The sequence below is a fragment of the Dermacentor albipictus genome, chromosome 4 (assembly GCF_038994185.2).
Source record: "Dermacentor albipictus isolate Rhodes 1998 colony chromosome 4, USDA_Dalb.pri_finalv2, whole genome shotgun sequence".
NCBI classification, from domain to species: domain Eukaryota; kingdom Metazoa; phylum Arthropoda; class Arachnida; order Ixodida; family Ixodidae; genus Dermacentor; species Dermacentor albipictus.
Window position 1 is genome coordinate 113,595,246 of NC_091824.1, and position 19,448 is coordinate 113,614,693.

At 46.2% G+C, this 19,448-nt stretch overlaps 1 long non-coding RNA gene across 2 annotated transcripts; it reads right to left on the reverse strand.

Moving 5' to 3' along the window:
• Positions 1 to 11,070: 11,070 nt before the first annotated feature.
• LOC139059285 (uncharacterized) lies at positions 11,071 to 18,765 on the reverse strand. 2 transcript variants are annotated; one of them, XR_011514051.1, is made up of 3 exons: positions 18,087 to 18,765; positions 17,846 to 17,999; positions 11,071 to 11,485 (listed from the first exon to the last, which is right to left on the reverse strand). It is a non-coding gene; the product is annotated as an uncharacterized lncRNA (long non-coding RNA). The 2 variants fall into 2 exon arrangements; XR_011514050.1 differs by having other exon boundaries at positions 17,846 to 18,002; positions 18,087 to 18,762.
• Positions 18,766 to 19,448: the final 683 nt, after the last annotated feature.

The window sequence follows — 19,448 nt, forward strand, 5'->3', positions numbered from 1 at the left end:
CGTTTTGCTCGTTCAGCTCATGCTTGTCTCACTGCCCTCCAAATAATTCTTTTTTTATTCCAACTTAAATGTTTTATACATGAAATTGAAGATCGCTGAAGATGTGTTGGCTCACACTACCCTATTTTTGGCCAATACACTACAGTGGGTAGTATGTGGCACAGTTTCTAAGGTCATCATCATCATCATCATCATGGTCGTCGTGACCAAAACCGCGCTACCAAATTTATAGCAGCAACAAGCCAAAACTAGGCCTTAGCAAATAAGACAAGGGAGGGGGGGTGCAGCTTTTGACTCGCTGATCTGATGGGTCAATTCTCGGCTAGACCACAGTGGACACCTGCCATTATCAACATTATCATCATAATCATTAATACGGAAACCAAGAGACAAATTCCAGGTCTTCTTTGTCAATATTCTCTTAGAGGGTAAGCATCCTTGCTTGAGAAGAAGTTGAAGAAGCAGCGCATGAGCTCTAATGTGCAGGCGTCGTCGTAGCAGAACCGCAATTAGAGAAATGGAGGCAGTTGGAACTGATTGGGTGAGCTACTTTCATCTTTCTGTGAAGCGTTGCTCATTTTAATTGGCTATAGATGTTTCATAAGGCACACGCCCAATACGGCAAGGAACGGACTTCGAGGGGAGTCAGCGCAGATTGTCACTGAAGCATCGTCTAAAAGAGACCATGCTAGTACAGCTGCGCTTTTAACAAAAGAGAGAACTAAGCAGACTTGAGAACCAAAGGGAAACTGAGTAAAGTTAAGCAAGGTGTTCCTGGTAGCGATGTCGGCGAGTTGATTTTGGTAGGCTGAATGGCCTAGCATCGCACGGGGTACATGACATAGCTGAGGAAGGAAAAAGAAAGATTAGGGGCGGATGAAAAGGAAGCTTCTTGTGCATGACCCATATTATAAGATTATTCATAATGCAAACAAGTGGTATGAGGTGCAAACACGGACACAAGAGAAGTGGACAACACGAACGCCGGGTTCGTGTTGTCCACTTCTCTTGTGTCCTTGTCTGCACGCCTTACCCCTTCTTTGCACTATGGATCCTTACCAACTAGTTCAGCTTTCACTCGTCCTAAATATTATACGCTGTCATAGCATCAGGTACCACGTCAACATGTGGCACAGTTGTCCGACTTCATTTTAGCAACCTTATTACTGGCTCAACACAACACGCCTCGCCAATTCAGTAGGCGCTATAGCTAATCATGTATTCGCACAAGAGTCGCTCAACTTCCTATGCTACCCTGGTACATTCTTTCTGGAGTACTTGTGTTTTGTGGTCCTCCTTTTGTACTTCTGCTTTTAATTATCACGCAGCATTTTTCGGCACTTCTTTTGATGAGTGTGCCAATATTTTTGGCGCAAATGTGCAATAGCACACGCCTCGAATGACTCTGCACGACCGTACAGTACCACGACAATTTAATTTCGTTTATCGATTTGTGTAGTTTGTGTGAAAGCCCCAAGTGCAAGCGCCGACCAGCTCACGGACGCCCGTCCTGCCTTTTCCTGCCTCTTACGGCATCTTCCTGGGCAGCAATGTCGGTGCCGCTCTTCAGCGCTCTAGTGAAGTAACGTGAGTTCCCATGCTGAATAAGGTTGCCACCCTCCATCGGAAACGCTACTGGCCTTCAGGGAGCAACAGCTTTACTGCGGACAGAGTATCCGTGTTGCCGTTCACAGGAGACTTCTATCAGACGCCACGACTGAACGACGATCAGTCCATTACCAAATCCGGCGTTTTCTTTAGTGCTCAGAGGTTTTGAACTTGGCTGGCGTCTAGGCCATCCTCAATGGGCGTAACGACTTTATGTGCACGTTTCCACGCAATGTGTCACGCGTGAAAATTGCCTTAGTCGTGATCACTTAGTTTGTATAGTCGAAGCCGTCACACTACAAATCCCGAAAAATGATGTTACAAGCTTCGCACAATAGGATTGTGATATCGAAGCATAGGGGTAAAGAAACCTAATTTTTTCAAAATATTGTACATGACGACGTCACTGGCATAGCAAGTCTTGATCTTGATGCTGTGTTCGTTTCGCGCGGTTGGCGATAGGTTAGCAGGAATATTTGTCAGTGACCGTGATGAACGTAAGGCAAATGAAAATGCCGGGGTGCATGATCATGTTCATACCGGTTCATACATACGTGTTACGTAGGGTACGTAGCACTAAGGTACGTACTAAGGTACTAAGGTACGTAGCAATCTCTTGTGCTGCGGATGGCTGACGCCTTTGTCCAGCATCAACCTCCCTGGCTCCAATAACAGAATTTTCTGTACCGCGTACTCGGCCGCCGCAGCTGTTGGTGCCTTGACGTTTCTAACTCCCAACACTCGACTGTTCAACGAGTTTATTATGATGACTTTTACGAACGATCATTGGAGTTCCACCAAATGGCATGTAAATCTGTCCTCACCATGAACCCCGTTAAGGAGAAGCTGTGAGTACAAACTCCGGGTGCCTGCTGGCTGTCGGGGCTGTTGGGATGTCGGACGGCTCCGGAATGGTTTTGACCATCTGGAGTTGCCTAACGTTCACTTAAATTGAACTATAGGCACGTTGTCGCGTTCAGCGAGTATAGAAAGTTTGCTGCTGGTGCTCCACTGCTGTGGTCGCAAATGGAACCTTCGACCTCGTCCTCGGCCACAAAAGACGATAACCACTGAAGCACCACGGCAGGTGCGTTGCCACTTTCGGTAGTGGTGACGACGACTGGAGGAAGGTTAATCCGTACATCTCGTACCAGCATACGTCGCATAAACGCTCGCAATGCAGTAGTCTTTTCCACAAAATTCAAACAAATGGCCTTAGCCAGCGCTGCACCAGAATAAGGCACTCGTGCTGACATCTTGCGTGGTATTTTACTCTTACCGTGCAATAATGACACAATCGGCAAAATAGAACACATGAAGTATTCCCGGTTCCCATCATTCTGAGAAGAAATGACGCTCCTTTAAAACTATAGCTCTACTCGCGTATCAGGGAAACAACTCATGTACTCAAGTGAATGAGTACTAGGAGATGAAAACGGCCTCCGAAAAACAAAGGCTGATTCACTAACGTATAGAATGACATAGGAAATTCAGGAGCTCGCTGTCACGTTGGGCACGCCGGCGGAACACAGAACTAACACATATTATAGCGGGATGCTTCGGTGGCGAAAAATGTTGGTCTCTCGGTAACAAAAAACTATACCCTAGAGCCATGAGTATACAACAGTGCAACTCATCCTTGCAACGGTAATTTAGTTTCGCTCCATCTAACCAGCCCGCTTCCTCGGTGATCTGCGGACCAGTTCTTTCATCCCTTTCGCTCGCACGAGGTTGACATCATGGATGTTTGTTTCAGGTGCCTGCTTCGACTCCGCAGTCGGGACACCAGCGGGATAACAACCGCGCCACCTTCGTTTTCTTCTGGCTTACCAGCGTCACCTTCAGAGACGTGCTGTGGTTCGCGTGCGTCGTGCGTGCCTACTCTGACGCCAGCGTCGGGGCGGGGCCGCACCCTCCGCCAGTGCTGGCTCCGATGGCGCCGCCTGAGCAGACAGCGCCTCAAGGGCCAGGGTCCACGATCCGGAGTCCAGAGGAGAGCATCACACTACCGATCGCTGCCGCACCTCCTAAGCCGCTAAGCACGAAGGCGCGTCTACTAAATATAGACAATTTTAGTTGACCATAGCTTCTGCTCACTTTTCACGCGCACTGGCGCTGCAGATGGTTGCAGTAATTTGTAATTCCAACGAAGGGTGGCACCACAGCCGAAACATCAGTATATGGTCGCTTTTGTTCTCCTACATACTTCTATAGTCTTTTTTCTCTCTCTTACTACCGGATCCTATAATCCAACGCTTCAGTTTATACACACACACACACACACACACACACACACACACACACACACACACACACACACACACACACACACATATATATATATATATATATATATATATATATATATATATATATATATATATATATATATATATATTTGAACACCGTGGCATCTCCATGCGTGTCAAACGATTACAACACCAGCGAATTTCCTAATTTAGTCGCACCATCTAGTCGTCTGCCGTCCCCTACTGCCCTTCCCTTGTCTTCGTACCCATTTTGTCACTGTAATGGTCCAACGGTTATCTAAGCTGCGCATTAATGACCTGCCCAGCGCCATTTCTTTCTCTTGATGTCTATTAGAATAACGTCTATGCCCGTTTGCTTTCTGATCCAAACACTCTATGACTGGAAACCCTCATTCCAGGGTGCGTGATGCGAGTGGTGAGGTCGGCATTTCAGTCTTCAACGTCAAGATTTCTTAGGAAGGCTGAAATGCATCCGTATCACCTCCAGCTGCTTCGAAAGCTGCAAGAAAGAGTCTTTCAATGGCGGCTTGATTTGTCAAATTGGATCCTTGAGAAGAGTGACGAAATACCAGATTGTGTTGACAAAGTGCTCTGGACAGATGAGGCAACCTTCTCCAGAAATTCTCAAGTCAACATCCATAATGCGCATTACTGGAGCGAAACGAATCCGCATTGGGTGGCGCAGACCAGAAACAAGTGCCAATGGTCATTCAGTGTGTGGTGCGGTATCTGACGGAAGAAAAATTCCCCCCATATTTTTTTACCACATGCTCACTGCTCAGCGGTACGTGAACGGCATCTTGGAAGGTCATGTCGAAGTTTTTCGCTGTGATCTTCCTCTTGCTTTTTTAAAGCAAACTTGGTATCAGCACGACGGCGCACCAGCTCACAGCGGCAGCCTTGGCCGAGCCTGGCATGACGAAGCCTTCAAACGCCAGTGGGTCGGGCAGCATGGACCAGACGCGCTAAAGGCAGAGATTGCTGAGGCCTCCAGCGAGATACCGTCTTGCGTCATCGAAAAAGCTACATCGGACGTGCTGAAAAGGTGCCAATACTGCATTATGGCAGAGGGTGACTTGTTTGAACGCATTCTTTAGACAGACATCACAGCGAATAAATCTCTGCAACCGTTATCCTTGAAAAGAGTCATCTGTGTGAAACTTTTTGTACGACTTGGAAAACGCGCGCAAGTAATATGAAATTACAAATTTTCTGCCGACAATGAATGGACAGGAAGCTAAAAAGCAACCTTCCGTGTCAGTTTACAATTCTTGCTTTTGTGACAACCAGCGTCATTCACACAACGTTAACAAGCTTGTTATAATGCGTGTTTGCTTGTTGGGGTCTTGCTCCCAAATTCGAACTCATGAGCTTGTCATTTTTCCTCCGCATGCATTCTGCTAGCGTGAGTGTGCAATTATCACCGCAGAAATGGTAGCCGCGCTGTATTTCAAATGCCGTTCGAACACATTGGCGTTTATCTCGGAACCAAGCACAACGTGAAGCTTTGTCGTGGGCAGCACGAAAGGTGCGAAGCGAGCGATGTTTTTTACTAAGCACGGTTGAGAACTCTGTAATCGTGGCGCATTCGGCCGTGCAGAGCGTGCTGTCACGTGGTATTTTTTAAACTCCGCGGGCTTTCGTTTTTTCCCGAATAAAAACCGCCACACTAAGTCTATCTCGTTGGAAGTGCCTGGGTTGGGCCATATTTGTTGAACTCCACAATTTTTCGATTGACACCGTTTCAAGTTATACTTAAGAAGTTAATTAATTTACCTCGTTTAATTACTCACAAAAATACGAGCACAAAATGGTATGGTAAGTTTAGATAAACGCTAACAATATCCATGCGATTTCTGTTCTGAAGAACGCATAGGTTTTTTCAAAATCTGGGTCCAAGTTGGCTGGGTCCGCGTTGTGTAAACTTCTCGCGCCTACTGTTGCTCATGTCGTTCATGTGAGTTCGCCTTTTATTTTTTATTAATATGTTTCATACTCTCGATACGTTAAATGCAGTGCATGTATCGGTGTTATTTGGCCGTTCGCATCGCAAAAATGCAATTGTGAAATGGTGCCCTTCATAAATGCTGGTGGGCCAAAAAACACTTCAGAAGAACTCGTGGAGACCTTAGTCGGTACTTTCAGTGCGGTGTAACTTGCCGCAAAAAGAAAGGAGGTACACGGAAGCGTGGACGCGGCAGATAACAATCCCGACGACACGGACCACACGTGTCCCTGTTTCCGTGTGCGTCCTTTTTGTACCAGTTATGTCCTACAACAAGAAGTGCACTTTGCATGAAAAGCAATAGCGGGTGCACAAATTCTCACGCCTGTGCTGACCACTTTCCGTGTGCTGATAACCACGACGTCAATGTACACCTACACAACCTCGAAGCATCTGTACCTCGGTATAAGCGAAGTGGCGAGAGAAGCAAGTCTGCCGCTGACGGACGCCCAGAAGAAGGCCGCGTCCCTCGTGGCCGGCTGCATTCACCGGTTTTCGCAAACCACGGCAGTCCACGCTGCACTCTCAGACTTCATGAAAGCGGCGCAGCTCATCGTGGAGACAGTGCCTACCAGCGTGGCAACGAGCCTCGAGAGCGTATTGACACTGTAAGTGCACCGGTCCTTCGCCTGTGATCCGCCTGTGATCCACGTCATGCAGAATGAAGATTCGTGCTGACCCGCTTTTCTGCCTTATTGCCACCTCATTGTGCCTACGTTGTGTTATTAGATTCGTTCACATCAACTCGACGTGAGTGGCTAGAGTCAGGAATCGGGGATGATCCGGACCGACCCAACCGCGCTTCCATATATTTTACCGAGAGGGTGTTTTATCGCAGTCGGTGTTGACTCAACGCGACCCGGCCTATAGCGTTTACATTAGTACGATGATCAGATTTCATGCCGATAAGCCAACTCGACTTGACTACGACTTGTCCATGTAATAATACCTATGGTGGACTCGCGCATATTCTTATAATGATTTGATTAAAACGCGGGCCGCACCCGAGGGTGCCACCAGTCGGATGCAGCACGTGGGCCACGTGTTTGATATCCGTGGATCAGAGTGTCCCATTTCGGATTTAAAGCCACGGATTCAGTGCAGGTTGCTAATGAGACGTGGCCGTCAACGTCAACGCGAAATGTTGAATTGAAAGTTGTTCGCTACAATATGCGGACTAAATGACACGGGACATTGACTTTGTTGTTTTTTTTGTTTTTAGAAATGCAGAACATAGTGTCAGGTTTTTTTTTCATGTTTACAACCTAGAAAAGTATATTTGCAATATATGGTCGAGATATTGCTATAAGGTAGTGCCCCCAATGGGTGGGATGCGCTGCCCTGGCGGCGGTCAACAGTGGCTTACAGGTTTCGGATAATATGGAACGAGAGGCCCTACTGCTATATGCAAGAGGAGTCGCAGTACATCTTGTCGTCCGAGTTGCGCTGCGGTGGAAGTTTCGGAACATCTCGTGCCTGGAAGGATTTGTAGCGTGCTTCTCCGTCGAAGACAAAGCCAAATGTTTGGCCAAATGCGTACGCCGGTTACAAGAATTCTGAGACGGAGTTTTGCTGCGCTGCAGATTTCGAGTGTGTTCCGCTCAAGTCTCATGATGTCAAGCTGCTATGGTAGATTTTCGCAATGTGCTTCTATTCGTTCAACGCACATGAACTCAGAACTGTGGCCTCTGAACAATAATGTATTCAACTAATAAAATTAATATTATAATAAATGAGCTGCCATAGCGTTACCACTGTGGCTGAGTCTGACTTGTTCCAGTGCGCGTCGACGCATAACGCCGTTGTAGTGTCGAACATAAAAGCGTGCTTCGTGCGCTTCGTAAACGCGTGCGTCAAATTCACATTTCCTGGTAGTGGCCGTCGGTGGCTATACTAAGAATAGTATCTATCCAAGTATGTATTGCACAAATTTGTATCCGTTGTAACTGCCGCTCTTTCTTTGTTCTTCCACAGCTGGCTCGTTGGCGCCCCTCGGCGCTACCATACGAATGCGCTCGTGCAACTGCTCCCGCGTTCGTAGGCGTCATAAATTAACTAATTAATTAGTTAAAAAACGCAAAGACGTAACGAATTTTACAGGGAACTTATGTGGCTCATACCCACTGTGGATGATTGTCGAATAATTACGTAATTATAAAATTGTAGACTAAATAAGTCACAGCTGCAAAATTTAAGAACTCATAATAAACAAGGGCTGTGATGAATGTAAAGCGTAATGTTAGTCTTATAAAACAACGAGTAGAAATGATTCGAGATATTCAAATAGAAAGGTATATGAAAGTAAAAAGAAAAGGTAAGAAAAGAACAAAGTGGTTTCTTCCCTAGCTGTTCCTGAATCATAGCTGAATTTCGAGTGAAGCCGCTTGTTTTTACACTTGGATGAAAAACCGATAGAGTTGCTAAATAAATACCCTAGAGGGAAATGTGGCGCTAGTGTCTACGTGGGCTCTCCTGCGCGTTGCCTGAACCTACGTGGGAATGATGGGAAGTACAGGCTTCGGATTGACTTCGATCTTTAGACTAGCGGAGTTTGCTTGTGGCACAGTAAACGATGCTATACTAATGTATTATCGCTTAAAATCTTATTTTATTTCTGAATTATCTTATATAACGCAGAACAACTTACGTAAGCTTTGTGTGACTTTGAGATTTAAGCACGCTTTACTACCAGGGCACATCAGGGTATGCATTCTTCCGCAATTCCGTTCCGGATTTACCGCCAAAGAATATTTATTTATTTTTACAATGATAACAACCGTGCATGTACTTAGATAAAAATACTCAAGTATTTATGCAAATAAAAAGTTGTACTGTTAGATAGTGGTGCGCCTTTGAGAGGAATGCCGCAAGTGTCGTCTGCTACGTGGACTACATGCTTCGAACGCGATATTTTTCTCGCAGACGACAGCCACTTGCCAACTCTCTCGCTCTTTCGAAAGGCTGCGTCGGCTCGGCTGTCATGAATGCTGAAAGTCTTCAAGTACTTTTAAACACATCTGATGCAGTGCTAGCTAGCACGCTTGTGGCCTCCTACGTGTATGCTTCGTTATATTTGATATTGACGTACCGCTTCTGAAGCGGGCCTCAGCAGCTGTTACGGCATGGCTTCGCGCCCATTTTGCGACAGCGAAAGGCCAGGAAGCAGCAACGTTTCCTACCACAAGTTTGTCTTTCAAAGTCCTAAAACACACATTTCAATGAGCCCATGAACGAGCAGAGTTTAATGAAGCCCTAAAAAAAAATTGATTCACAAGCCACTAGATGTTCAACTGCCGGTCTTGTACCAGTATTGCGTTCCATTTCCTTTTTTCAAGTTTCATAAAGCATGTAACACTACAGTGCCAACCTAACACAATTTGCAAACCAAGGTCAAAACACAGTATTTCAACGTCTAACGTTTACGATGCAGTTACCTTTTCGTCAGGGCTTCGACACCACACCGCGACATCGGCCCAGCCGCTCACCGAGCGAACTATCGCTATTTCAACCAACAAAACAAAAGCTTTGCGTCGCATTGCCCCACTGCAGGTTATAGCAATTGCACTTGGAGAGAAACCGAAACTGCCAAAAAAATAGTTGTAGCCTAGTTCGCCAGTCAACAGAACGCCAATTGGTAGTCTGTACGTCCCATCATTCCCATGATGGTTGGACGATCGCAGCACCGGATTTCCCTCTAGTTTTACTCATATGAAACTGCATAGAAAAACGTTCGTTATTACATAAAAATTGAAGATTGAAAGAATAAATTGGAATTTATCATGCCCGTAACCAAACCACCAACTTATTAACTGAATTTATTGTTATCCTTCATAGTAATTCCTCAAAACTATTATTTTTTGCTTCTACAGTTTGTCACTTAGCAAACAATACTTAGCAAAGTATTGTTGCTTGAATGTTTTGGTTTGATCTCAACTGCTTATATTGCAGCGTCATCTCTTGATCCTAACTTCATTTGCGTTTCTTCGGCTCTTCTCCACACTTAAGGGTTTGCCAGTTTCTGGCCGTTCATCGACAACTTGAGACACTAAACATCGCTAGTTTCCACCGAGATTAAGTAACACAGACAGTGAGCAATCGTTCAACGTGGTTCACAAATACATTTAGAAGCCACATCATTACAGATTTTGCATTATAAAACAAGTTTCCAATAGAGCGCAGGCATTGACCCTCAGATTACTGCAAACAGGCTCATATCTTAGCCCGGCTTTATTCCACAAAATTTATCCCGACACCTATACCACTAGTTCTTGCAGGCATTGCAATGACATCGCTAGCCTAGATCATATGCTCTGGCGTTGCCCCTCGTTACGAGGCACTGAAGAAATCAATGAAGACAAGTGGCTCTCCGCTATCAAGAGCCCTGATGCCGGGGTGCAACTATGGGCTGTCCAGAGGGCCCACGATGCGGCGGTCGGGCAAGGCCTGGCTGTCCCAACGTGGGAGCGGCCCGCAGCGCGCTGAGTCGCGTACCTCAGGACCTTATTAAAGTTTCGCATCCATCCATCCATCCATCCATAAGCTCACCAGACATGTTATATTTAGCTATGTATTCATTCCGACCTATTTTGCATCCATCATTCTGAGCTGCTTGGTGGGTCAACAAGCTCACTGTGGGCTTGATGACCGCAGTCTAAACAAAGCTCCTGTGTCGAAGCAAAACCGCGGTTGTCAGAAACAGTCCGCACGCGCAGTCACGGCATTGCGTTGCCAAATGCGGGCCTGTGAGACCTTTTATAGTTCTTGTTCTGACAAAGCGCGTGTTTAGAGATCTGGCCAGTTGGCCAACCTTTACACGTACGCACGAGACTGGGAGGTTGTACACGGCACCACATACGCACAACGCGAACGACCTCGTGATTGGCTGGATATGCGCCTTGGCCACTGCTTCATGGTGCCCGTTTGCGACTGCATTATTGGCCAAGACGGCATCCAGTAAGATTCGATAGCTGCACTTACGATAACAGCAACCCGAGTTAAACGATCCCACACGTTGGTGCGTGGGTTGTACCGGGAATGACTTTTGCGTGAAACAGCGTGCAACATCATCAATCCCTTCTCACTCACTTTCCCTCAGGAGCTCCCCTCACTCGTTGGCACTTTCTTCCTCACCGTTTGTCATACTCCCCTCCGGATCTTCAACAGTCATGCCGAAGTGCATGCCCTTGCCAATTGTTGGAGAAATTTTATTCATCAGTGTCTGGCTAACCCGGCAAAAACAGCTCCACCTGTCTGCAGCTGCAGACACTGAGCTGTGTCTTCCTTGGGTTGCCAGGTTACGCCGTGCTTCTCTATACGGGATCACGTGCCAGAAGCAGCAGGCAACACCCGACGATTTTGAGTGCTCTTTGGCACTGCGTCGGGACGCCGCCGTTCATGCCCCATCGCTGAAGGCTGGCGAACCATCCTCGCCTGGGGGTGGCACCTCCTTGATGGAGAGACTGGAGCCACGACACCACGGTTCCGGAACGAACGCCAGCTGTGCCGAAGCCAAGGATGTCCAGTATGCTGATGGACGGCAGGATGTTGAAGGGCAGCAGCGGCATCAGAAATTCAATCACGATCAGGTAAATTAATAAAGTCTCTGCAAGGAAAAATAAATCATTTTCAACTACTATAAATTATGGCGCCTGCGTGTAAACACACTATATGATATTTATTAGGCTATCAGAACGGCTTTCAAGCGTATCAAACATCCTTAGATAGGACGTATAATTATAGTGATGGCATGCTTCAGTAAACTTGATATTTTGTGGGTTCTGTTGTGGTAGCGCAGTGATAATGTGGCCATATATAAAATACGCGTTTGTCCAACAATATATACCACCATTCTAACGATGTATTTGACTTATTACATATTCATGCACGATTATGGTGTCCTGTACCCTCCAAAAGAAGGTTTACACCTTTTGGGGTGTATATTTGTCACACAACAATAATAGTCATCTGCCTTGCTTGCGTTTTCTCCCTTCAAAACTCAGCGCTCGCTCCTTTCCTGTTGAGAATGCTGTGTCAAACTGATTACGTGCAAGCCGTTCATGACTAGAAGTGCCGGGCTTGCAGCGTTAAAGAAAGGAAATGCGGCCAATACAGATGACGATTATTGTTGTGTGGAAATATAAGCCCCAAAGGATGTAAACTTTCTTTAGAGTGCAAGCGAAAATGTGTACTATATGCACGAAAACAAAATCTGATAATACATCTAAATTGTCGCTCCAAGATATGTCAGTAAACAAACCGCGAAATCCTCGCAAAGTGTCTTGACGCGCTGTTGGCGCTGCAACACCCACTGGTATTCCCGCTATGTGGCTCTGCGAAGTTTACTTGAACACGCCGAAACTTATTAGCGTCAATACGAATTATTCACATGCAAAGAATTGTCATACCACACGTTGCTACAAATAATTTGTCCCAAAGGCCAATGTCAATAGAAATTGTTCCATGTCATTCCCATGCATTACCCACGTATTATAAAGTCCGTAATTGAGGAACTCTTGTAATAAAGTGTTCCTGCTTATACATATTTTTGTTGTCCACACAAACACTCCTCTCTGTAACACCTCCCGTCCCTGAGAGAACGTAAATAAATAAATAAATCCTCTAAAACATCTTTCGGAACATAAGGCAAGTGATGCTATAAATCTGGGACTCAATCAGATACCTTTAATTCTAGTCTAATTTCAACCAGGGTTGTTCAACGAAAACTGAAACCATAGTCTGAAATCTTTGAAAATTAGTCATGGGTGCATTTATCATCTCTATATGGTCCCCAGTAACAAGAACGCACTGGTCCCTCCCTTTCTACCACGCCATGATAACATGGCTGATGTCACCTTAACACCTACATAATATCGCCTCCAATGCCTTAACAAGACCTTCTAGCATGCCAAAGCATTGTCATTTTTATCCTCAGCTACATAAAAAAGTCGGGGAATACCGCATCTCGAATCTAGGAAGCGTAAGGGGATAGTTGCGATGCTTCGGGAAACGGTTAAAGAAAACACATATCTTTGACATGTAACGGGCGGTGTGGCATCGCTTCATACTACGTTTCTTTACCCAGGTTAGCATACGCGTCTTAGTTTATATACAGTTTTAGACTATCGCTTGTCGCCTTCCGCACGTTAAACGTAAGCACCTTTCCCGGACGTTACGGTGCGTGTACTTTCAAGCCTTTTAGTTTGCTATATGGAAACCCAAACGTGAAGAAAATCCATGGATGGACGTTATGAGCGTCCCCTTTTGGAACGGGGACACGAAGCTCTTGCTATTATACTGCCTGGCGTCCTACCTAGGTTAAAAAGAATAAAGAAAGAAAAACAATATGAACTCCTACAACCTAATTTTCTGACCACCTATTGCGAACTTTGCTTTTGTACGCCTCCCCGTTTTCTGTCGTGTCCCTACTTTTCTTCCATCAATCTTCCAATCGCCTCTTACTATTCTCTATTGCAGACATGTTTACCTTTTCCCTGCTCTCGCTGAGCTCAAGTGCTTCAAGCAAATTCAAGGAAAACATCATAAAACAGGGCGCCGTCTGGTGCCTCGTGCCAAACGTATTCAAGCCAAGACGATCCATTAGCAACCATCCGGCTGTTCCTAAGCGAACGCATCTGATTAATCACCGAATGACCTCAAATCGCCGAACGACCTCAGAAAATGGACGCGCTATGCGCTGATAACTAACCTTTCAGGTGAGTTTAGCGAAAGCGAAAGCGAAAGCTCAATACATTAGTGACTGGCGATCAACACGAGTGAGAACGTAGCCTTCACGAGTATTCGCGCTGAACTGGGAGCCATGGGTGCCGCCATGTTTGACAACGCTATTTCTTAGCGTCCGTAAACATTGCGAACCTTAAGCTCACAAAATAACGTATGTTATCATAGCGTACGTAAATCGCACAAACCCTTTACCGTTCGGAGCATGCGCAGTGAGGACGACGCTATTTTTTTATCTACATAATGCGTTTACGTTTGGTTGCAAACGCTATTCTAAAACTGTCCAATATCATTCCGGACGGGAGCGGTTTCACATTCACTTGACCGGACCGAGGCATCGCTTTCTACTCAGACGCTTCCCGCTCGCTTAGATGCAGGCCGGCTCGGTTACAGTGCAGTGACAGGAGCCTTTCGCCTATCCTCGACCTTGGCAATTCCAGGCCAGACTTGGCTATAACGGTGAATTTCGTCAGGCAAGGTGGCAACTCGATCGATAGCGTGAACTCGGCGTGCTTGTTTAAGCATCAGGTCACTGAACGAATGTGGCTGCGCGGCATCATTGCAGCAATGCGTTTTCTACAATGCTTTTACCAAGGTGAGTTAGGTGAATAATATTGCGTACTACCGCAGCTTTGACTGAGGGTTAGTGGCGTTGTCATGCCTGGGCTACGTATGCTGGCTAGCATAGATAAATGTGTCAGCGCGCTGCCTTCTGTGTTTGCCATAGTGTCCGATCTGCTAATATTGCTGCCAGGAGATGTGAAACGAAACCATAACCCTCTTGATGCTCATAAGGAGAATGAGAGCCCAACTATTATTGACGTTTACGCTATTCACGCATGTAGGTATTTATCCTTTTTCTGAAGACTGCATTTCACCAACGCGACCTAGAAGCACAAGGCCTGTTCATTCTAATCCATCACCTTATTTTACTTGGGCGGAAATTTCTTTTGCCAAGGCTGCCATGACGAAAGCGGTGACATCAAAATTACTGTGCCATACTTGAGAGCATCCTGATTGGTTTCTATGGCAGTTGGGCAAGCTAGCATGACATCATAGATCGGAGTGAACAGGCCTTGTGATATGTAAGAGGTGCTGATTTCACCCGCTAACTTAACCTTATCGCTGAACGCAAGACGCGCTTGCGTGATTTGGAACTCACTCAAATGTTAGCGTTGATTCTAGACGTGGTGTATGTTCTCGCCGAACCTTGTGTAATCAGATTGTACGCGTGATGTCAATCAAGGTGTATTTTCTCTTAGGTGCACAAGCACCAGCGATTGCGCTACCAGTTTCGACGAGTTATGTACAAAATCCGACATACTTGACCTGTATATCAGATTTTCGGTGATCGCCAGCTTTGCTTCCCGCTATCGTTGTGCTTAAGTGTCAGTTGTTTTGCTATGCCCTAATTCGCTCACTAAAATGTTAAATTCCTAGCCCAAAGTATGGACACTTCGCCGTTTTTCACTGTCACAACAATGTGATATGTGGTTGAGGTGCTTCATCGATAATGTTCTAGATAAACCGCCGTGCTTGCACAGTAGCTATGGTGTCAGGCTGCTGAGCACAAGGTCGCGGGATCGAATCCCGGCCACGGCGGCTGCATTTCGATGGGGGCGAAATGCGAAAACACCCGTGTACTTAGATTTAAGTGCACGTTAAAGAACCCCAGGTGGTCGAAATTTCCGGAGTCCTCCACAACGGCGTGCCTCATAATCAGAAAGTTGTTTTGGCACGTGAAACCCCATAATTTAATTAATGCTCAGGATACTTCCTCAGAGCTGTGACCGTAGCCCAACCCACGAAGACAAAGGCAGTGTCGCTCCGGACCATCGAATTATCCGAAGGCTACAAAAGTTGGCCCGGATCACGGACTTCGACCCGAGACGACCAGAAAGACGAGGGTCAAATCAGCAAGCCACGATGGCGGATACAGCATCTCCCGCAGCCATCGTCCCATAGCAGTCGAGGGAGCTATATATTATACTTGGATACTCCGCATACGATCGCAAAACCTGGCTTAGGATGTTTAAAAGGATATCGACATTCAGAAAATGGAACACTTGAAAGCTCCAAAGTTGCGCCATGTGTTCTTCTACTTGGAAGACGCCACGAGGGCGTGGTTAGAAAATTGAGAATGCACCGTAAAAGCATGGGACATGGGACATTTTGCAGAGGCTACCTACAAATGCTTCACAATCGCCGTACTCAAAGAGCGAGGTTACACTCTGTTGGAATTCCGACAGCAGTCACCTAATGAAAACGTCGGGATTATCGCCGAGAAAATGACTCCGAGTTTGAAAGTCCGAGTCGATAACGCTACCCGAAGGCTAAGCGATGCAACTGGAGAGCTCGGGTAGTGTCCATGTGCCTTAAGTGTGCTCGAAGTTGTAGCGAACGTTCCGAGTCTCTGCAGCATCATAATTTACGTTGGCACCCAAACACCCGCAGAAGTGCAAGGTGTCATTGAGGCACACCAAAATTTTTTGTTCGACCGTGAAACTTGTTCCATAAGCGGAATCACTCGACTTGATGTTATTGCATCTACGAATGTGGTGGTGACAACCTTCAGCAAGGAATACAAACACCTCAACAAATAGCACGACGATCGCATACATTCAGGAAATAGTGGAAACCAGTAGTGCATTTGTCGTCTTGGATTCTGTCACATCCGCCATGACAGCCGTAGTTCGTGAACCAGCCTTAGACATCTTTCCAAATCTGCCCAACAGCTCAAAAGTCTTCTCCGATGAAACAATGACTACTTGTCGGCGTCACAGAAGATTTGACAAACACCAGTTGCTAACGTCGTATATTAAATGGAGCAAGCGCTCGGTCACCTCGTCAGACCCCACACCAAGTTCCAACTTTCGATGCGCCAATGAGAAGCCATCAAGCAACGAAATCACCCAGCCCTAAAGGAGCCAGCGGCGTTTCTTGAAGCCTTGGTGAATACATAGGACGGAATCTTGCTTTTGAGTGTCGATTGTCGTTGTCTGAACGCGATAAAAATGAGGACGCGTAGCTCCGCCCACTGATAGAGGACGCATCGGACCGACTCTGCGGCGCTATGTATTTTACTTTGATCAATCTCAAGCCTGCCTACCGACAAATAAAGCTAGACGAGAGAGATCGCGAGAAGACCGCGTTTACCACGCCGGACGGCCTCTATTATACCAAAATTTTGCGAGTGTAGCTGTGCTTGCACCTGCATCCGTCCAGTGGGCAAATGACACGGTGCTAAGTGGGTAATGGACACAGCAACATTAAGCTGGACCAAAAAGGCCATTCGATAACTTTCACCCGACGTCTTAAGCGCGCGAATGAGCATCTAGAACAAAATGAGTATTTCACGCAAATCGGCTTCAGAGCGGGCATTTTTTGCGTCACATAACTGGTTGAATTCAGCAATAACTTCTTTCAATCTTTTGATCTCGCTGCTAACTGCTCTCATCATCCCTGATCAATATTAATCTGGAGTCCCCCCTTACGGCGTGCCTGATAATCAGATAGCAGTTTTGGCAAGTATAAAGTTCTAAAATTAAATTTTGCTTTTGTTTTCGTCACAGTATGACAGCATATATAGTACTCCGCTGTGGTAAAATATATATTAGCATATACCGTTGTGAAAACTTTAGATACTAGCGAGTTAGCACGGTATGCGATCACAGCGAGCGCAAGAGCTTCTTCCGTGTAAACAACTTATTAGATTCTCCTAGCTCATTGAAAGGCTAAAACAGAGAAATTTCAAGTTGGCTGAAATGATTATTAATAAATATAGCATTCCCTATTGAGGTTTCTGGGGCATAGCTGCGAAAATGAAAATTAGGTAAATTAACAGCGCGTTTGCGCTTAGCCTTCCGCCTTCTCGCGAGCCTGACTGTTCCGCCATCATGGGCCTTTCTCGCGTGCTTTCACTTGCACAAACAGCATAGACGCGCCGCGACGGCGTTATCGCCCTTGGACGTTATACCGAGCATTATGGTGAAGGCGACGAAAAAAAAAAAAAATGCGCCTGGAGTGTACCTAACCATGCGATCGCAGTAAAGCGAATTATAAGGTAATGCGCACCGTTAGCGTAAGGAGCTGCGCGAATCGCAAGTGCGTGAACACCCAAAGACCCACCGCACTGCTGCGACTATCAGTGTGCTGAAGCGTGCAATAATTGCGATGGGCTGCATGTAAACGCGGGTGTATAGGCATGAAGTGAAAACTCTCTCACCGTGACGAGGGTAGCCGGGGTGTTCTGCGTTAGATGGTCTGGGCCGAGTCTACCGGTGGTTCCTTACGGTGGAACCTCGTCGGCAAATTTTGCCCTTCTTCAATTTTACAACTTTGTCGGACTGGGTCCTTGGACTTCGCCGCCCCTGCCGCAGCTGCTGATGAAGAAAACAAATAGCCGTGGGCCAAATGTTCCATTATTATTTTAGAATGCTGAAGATTAAGGGAAACTGCAGACTTACGACGTTCCAACCGCCGGGGTCTCCGTCCTTTTCGTCGTCGTCGTCGATTGCGTAGCAGCACTAATTGTTTTGCTTTTTTATTGCATGGCTGAAACCCACTATGGCGGGTTGGCAAACGTTCACGTATGGACAGAGGGAAATAATATCAGAAATTAAATCACAGTAGCAAAATTCACGTGTCCTGTTGGCTAAGGGATGTGATAAGGGTTGAATAGCAAGTAACAGGTAAAAAAAGCCGCGAGAAAAATTAATAAATAGGTGAAGAGTTGGTTAAAAGGAGCTGTTGGTGCACGTTTAGAATATGTATTCCTAGAAGACTCTAGCATAGGGAAAGGGGGAAGTATAGAAGGTAGTATTACGTCACACAACCAGACCTCTCAAGCCAACTCTAACTGAAGCCATTCCCTTCCTCGTCGCTCTGTCAGAACGGGTCTCAAGACGTGACCCTGCACAGCGGATCGTGGCTCGGTTCAGTTAATGCTTCAATGCTTGGATCCCGGTACGTTTTAATTCCTCTGTCGAGATTTTCCAGACCTCAGCGCCATCTAGCGCTGCCGCCCCGAAGCCTGCCAAATGCAGGGAGCACCGGTGGTTGGCAAACGCTAAGAAACGCGTCGAGCGCCAACCAGGATCCTCTCTCCGGCTTCTTTCAAGACAGGCTGCGTCATCGAGTGGCCATGCCGAGAAATTCTCGCGTGACCTCCGAGACTAGAAGTGTGGCGCGCCGGTGCCTGCGAACGCTAAGAATTGTCCCTTTGCTTGCCGCGCTCTAAGTAGTACATAACCACTGACTCATGTTGGTGAGAGGTTCATAAGGAGCGCACATACCTGTGCATCTGCAGCCCAAACCGCTAAAGCATCGCGTCGCTCTTTTTCAGTAACCCTGGCGACGTGGCTTCGATGCCATCAAGCGCACGCCGGTTAAAGAAATCGTCGTGTGAGTATGTTTCTTTGACTTACGGGGGTATAAGAGTATCTGTCGTATTTCCTGCTCTTTTATTATACTTGTACGGCTCGTAGCTACAATGACTGAGTGGGAAATAAATGTGAAATTACATAATTATAGCCCAAATAATTCACAGTTGCGAAATTCAATAACTCATGATGAACTTGGGCTGTAGAAAATGTCATGTGGCATGCTAGTGTTAAAGAAAAGCTATGAGAAGAAATGATTCAGGATACATAAATAGAAAAGTATGGGAATCGTCCCTCTTTACCCTTCCCCCTTTCAATAAAGTTTATCACCACCACCACCACCATGGGAATCGAATCCAAATTTCCATTGAAGGTGCTTGTTCACACAGTTGTAGTAATCACGGTAGAATTATTATTGTTTGGTTTGGAAATAGGAAAGGGACAGAT